Genomic DNA, 5,525 nt, shown 5'->3' with positions numbered 1-5,525 from the left:
ACCAATAGACCATCATTCAATGCGTCCAGTGTATCGCACTCCTTCCTGCAGTCCGCACCCCACAGGGCCGCAATGGGAGAATCTCACTTAAGTGAAAACAATGCAGGTGAATAAACACAGACAAACCACTCAAGCGATTTTGGGAATATTATGGCATTTTTGCAAAAACGTTTTTAACGATCGCTTGTCATAATGTACCAAATTTATAGAACCTTCATTAATATTTTAATATTTTAAACTGTTATTTCGTGTTGGAATTCCACTATAAATATATATAAAGAACACAATTTTAAACTTTTTTCCACTTGTTTTTATTTGACCGTGACCGGTTTCAGCCTGTTAGGGCCATCTTCAGACTGGTACAATTTTTGTCTTAAACTAGGGTTTATATACATAGGCAAATTACATTGAGGGGAGGGGTTAACATAGTAGGTTGATTTGAATTATGAGGGGTTTTTTGTGAAATATGATATTTCCCAAATAAGTATTGTTATTAAAATCAAATGAATTTATCTGTAGAACTATGATAATTATGCCTATTAGGGCTATCAATTTTAGGATTTACCCAACATAAAGTTATCGGTAATCTATTGTGTGGTTAGGAAACATATTTTTTAATGGATTTTATATAATTCAAATACATATTTAGGATAGGTGACACACTGATTATAATGGGTATAGCAACGGAGATTTAGCAACTAATTCTAATTTGTGTTCATAGCATTGTTGGAGTTTACTTTTTTAGTTAGGCGGGTTATCTCTAATGACTCTAGCCTATCTAATTTATGACTTTTGTCGCAGGTATGTAAAAATTTTACATCTCTATCCTTGTCAAACGAGTGTTTATTCTCAAGTAAGTGTGCCGCAACATTCGACATTTTGCGGATTATGGATTCGCATTCGCATTTACGCATATGGATTCATTGGCTTTAAGCCGCAGGAAGCAGTTTACACGTTTCAGTATTAATATGTTGAGGAATGTTTTTATTTAAATTGTATCTGAGTGAGGTGTGTTCAGGATGCGCCTGCCCACCAGCTGAGTGGCTTGCCAGATCGGGAGAGACTTGTTTTGGGGAAACCCTTTGCCTTTTGATCCATTGCCGCAGTGGGAGGAATATATTCATACCCCCATCACTCCTAGACACACTGAACCCCTAGATTCCTACCCAACCCTCATACCTTTTGTCTTCTCAGAACGTCCTCCACATACCTTCTTTTCTTAAAAAGACCCTCCACACAGCATCCGAAAAGATGAAACAGGCCGTGAGGAAAATTAATTTGTGTATGATTTATGAAATATAATAATAATAACTGAAGTAAGCGTTCAAAGAAAATAAGAAGATTACTAAAGATGGTTTGAATGGGAGATATATATAAATACGAATATTTGAGGAGTAAGAGGGAGCGCGCTATTATATAAAAAAAACATTCTAGTTAGGCGTTAGCGAAAATATTTAATGAAGCATGTTTTCCAATCTCCCGACTAGTGCCGTATGTGGCAAGCGTCCAAAACCCAAATAGGACGAGGGAAGAAAAACAAAATGTAATGATTTAATAAAACGAGTTTTTACAAATTTATAAAACAACTAGCTGTTCCCCGCCACGTGTTGCTCTGGCTCAGTTTGTCTGTGCAGATTGAGAAACAATTTTGTCTGTTTAAAAAAAACATTTTTTTACCTGTCGCAGGTGACATCTATATCATCTGTGACATCTATACAGCGCCCTTGAGGTGATTTCTCACGAAAACGGCGCTATATAAATTAGCCAAATATTATTATTATTATATATAAAAAGGTATATAAAAACTTAAATGCAACGATGTGTCAAAATTTCAAAGTAATCGGTGAAGATCTTTTGGAAATTTAAAATTTTGTGCAAACGTACATTTACATTTTTATTTATATGGACAGATCGTTGCCCCGCACATAGTGTAGGTAGCTCAAAATAACCCCAAATGAGCAATTAGACAATTTTTAAGCGCAATAAATTTATTTTATTTTTGGAATACGTAATAAATTAGTGGGCTCGGGCAGACGTTGTCCTGCCACAGACCGTCTTCTGTGTAGACCTCATTTTAAATAGACCTCATTTTATGCAGACCGCCTTTTATCTGGTGGCGCTCTTGTCGGATATTTTATGCATTTGACACACATAGAATACATGCGCAAGTCACTTGCCTCATAGATATTGTTTTGATGTTTCATTGGATTATGATTATTGTTTAGTACGATAGAAAATATGTAAAAATGCGACCAATACCGTTCTATACTTAAAACTGCCTTGAAGTATTTTGTTTTCTTCTGCTGCTCACCTCACTAGGGAAATTCTTGTGTTGAGATGAGCAGCTTTACAATTATATTCAATCAAATAAGTAAATCACATAACACATACACAGATGGATCATGGAGATGGGGCTCCTAAGGTGATTCATGACAAAAGCCACGAAATAGGCAACCCAATATCACCACTCTCTGCTAGTAAGGAATTTTTTACCATTTTCTTGAATAGATTTATGTTTTTGACAGTGTGACAGTTTGTCAAACGATGTCATTAAGTGCACAAGGAATCAGATATAATGAGTGTTAAACTAAGAATTTTCAATGCCTAGGTTTAATTTTTAACCACAAAGTTTTTTAACAATTTACTACCAAATTAGAGATACCATACGAAACAAATCAATACATTAAAACATACAATATATTGCACAAAAGCATCGAAATGTATAGTTTAGTTCCCATTGACATAAAAAATTGCCTACATTAAAATTATATACTTATGTAATGAATATTTTAAATAAGCCAAGTGTAAATTGATTTTAATTAAAATTAAAATTTTAAAATGCATGTATATATTAGACAATTAGACCACATGAAGAGGAACTTAGTTCGGGAGGTGATTTATTTGACTGCATGATTGTAGAAGTTAAAAAGATAACTATTTTTTTTATAAATTCTTATGTTCATTTTCCTTTAAAATATATTTTTCCATTGAATAATATTTCTTATCCCATACAAACAAAACAACTTGTTTTACCTAAAAACTATCTTAAACCATTGGAATATCGAAAAAAGTTATTTTACTTTCTTACTCCTAAAATGATGTAAAATTACCCCTCGAAGTTTACCCCCGGACACACTGTATTATCTGAGATTATCAACACCATAATCTAGTAGGTACTCAGTATCACCCTGGTTACTAGTTAGAATCAACATTACATTTCTGTATTTGCTTACCAATATCGAGGCACCCAAATCTGTTAGCCGCCAATAAATGGACAGCTGCCCGAATAATAATTATTATTGTATTATTTTCTGTTCCGTTGTATTATTGTCATCATTTTACAATATTTTTATTTTTTAATACAAATTAGCTCCATTATACATGCATTTTCTTGTGGTATACTTTTTTTTATTTTTTTTTATTTAATATTTGTATGTTTTTACAATAAATATACAATTATACATATTATACAGTGTTATCAAGGTAAATAATAATAGCTTTTCCTCACCATAAAGAGACAAGGCTCTTGTGTTTGGTGAGTGAATCCTAGCTCAATTATATGGAATCATGTAAGTAAGTAAATAATATATTTGCAAAACCAAAGGGATAAGTAAGAAATAGGCAAGATTTATCAATAATACAGTTTCAAGATTTGAAGGAAATAATAATAAAAGTAAGATATGGACTTTTATAGTAGTTTTAGGTAATTTTTTAATTTTATTTTAAATTCCTGAATATCTTCAATATTTTTTAGATATAATGGAAGGATGTTAAAATATGTTATACCTAGATAGAGATAGGTATTTTGTGTGTGCTTTGTATTAAGTTTTGGGATTTTGATAGTTTTTTGATATCTTACTGATGAATTGAATTGTAAGTTATTTAACTGTATTTCTTTATAAATTTGTAGAATTGAATATTTTTTATATATATTGTCTATTGTGGGTACATTGAATATTGAAAAGAGAATCTCAGTAGAAAATTTGGATGGTTTTTTCAATATTACTTTAATTATCAATCTTTGAACTATTTTAAGTGGATTTAATATATTGTTATAAGTTCCTCCCCAGCCAATAATACCATATTGTAATATAGATTGTAAAATTGCATAGTACACTCTTTTTAGGTTTTCTAGTCTAAGAATATTTCTAAGCCTTATAAATATATAAATACATTTTCTAATTCTTTTGACAAGTTCACAAATTTGTTTTTTCCATTTGAAATGTTGATCTATATATATACCAAGATATTTAATTTCAGAAGTTAGACTAAGTATAGAACATTCTTGATTGCAATTAGTTCTGTTACATTTAAGTTGATGTATTATAATTTTTAATTCTAGTATTGATTTAAATTTGTTGATAGAGAATGGGATACATTTTGTTTTTTCAGTATTTAATGAGAGGAGGTTTTTATCGAACCAATTTTTCAGTATATTAATATCAGTATTTGCTAAGTTATTAACATTATTCCAATCAGTACCTTCAATTATTATGACAGTGTCATCAGCATAAGATATTATATTTTCCATTTAATCTTTGATTGAATATGTCATTTACATAAATGATAAACAGTAACGGTCCCAGGATATATATTAGACAATAAAATGTCAAAAACTATCATTTAAAATCTTTTTATAAGCTAAGCTATTTAATTATGTTTTAATTATTTTATTTGGAATAACTTAGTGAGTAAAACCTGAAATTGTAATATTTAATTATTGAATAAAATATTATCAATTCCTAAACGAATATTGGAAACAGAAAAATCAAATATTACAATTTGAGGTTTTACTCACTAAGTTATTCCAATAAGATATATTTATCTAAGACACTGTCTTGATTGCATTTAGTTCGAGTTGAATCTTGCGATCATGCATAAAGATAGCAGCCAATAAAAAATTGTAGTGAGAAAAATGTCGGTAGTAGGTACTTATTCGAAGTATGATACGGTTAAATAATGACCGAAGGAAAAAGGGTCCAATTAGCTCAGTTGGTAGAGCGGTGCCCCGGCAAGGTAAGGGTCTTGGGTTCGAGTCCTAGATGTGACCGTATCATTTTCTGATTTTTCTATTTCAAATATTCATTTAGGAATTGCTTACATTGTCTTTTTATTTTATCCATTTGTACATCCAAGCTTACAAATGTCTAATTTAGTTTTATTTACACACATGGCTTTTAAAATGCAGCTTGAATCTATCAATTGGTACAGACATTATAAGTCTGTATTGCATTCCTTTGTATAGTAAACTATTTTGTGTATTGGCTTTGCCTTTTTTTGGTAGGAGTTTCTAGTGTTATGTCTGTGAATGTCCTTGTTGTATATAATTTTGTTATGTCTGGAAATGTCCTTGTTGTATATAATTTCGTTATGTCTGTAAATGTCCTTGTTGTATATAATTTTGTTATGTTTGTAAATGTCCCTGTGTTATATAATTTTGTTATGTGTGTAAATGAAATATCCTTATTTTATATAATTTTGCTATGTCTGTGAATGTCCTTGCAGTATATAATTTTGTCATGTCT

This window comes from Hesperophylax consimilis, chromosome 3, assembly GCF_061612785.1.
Source record: "Hesperophylax consimilis isolate HC1 chromosome 3, BYU_Hcon_1.0, whole genome shotgun sequence".
Taxonomy (NCBI): domain Eukaryota; kingdom Metazoa; phylum Arthropoda; class Insecta; order Trichoptera; family Limnephilidae; genus Hesperophylax; species Hesperophylax consimilis.
Note: the sequence above shows the minus strand (reverse complement) of the source record.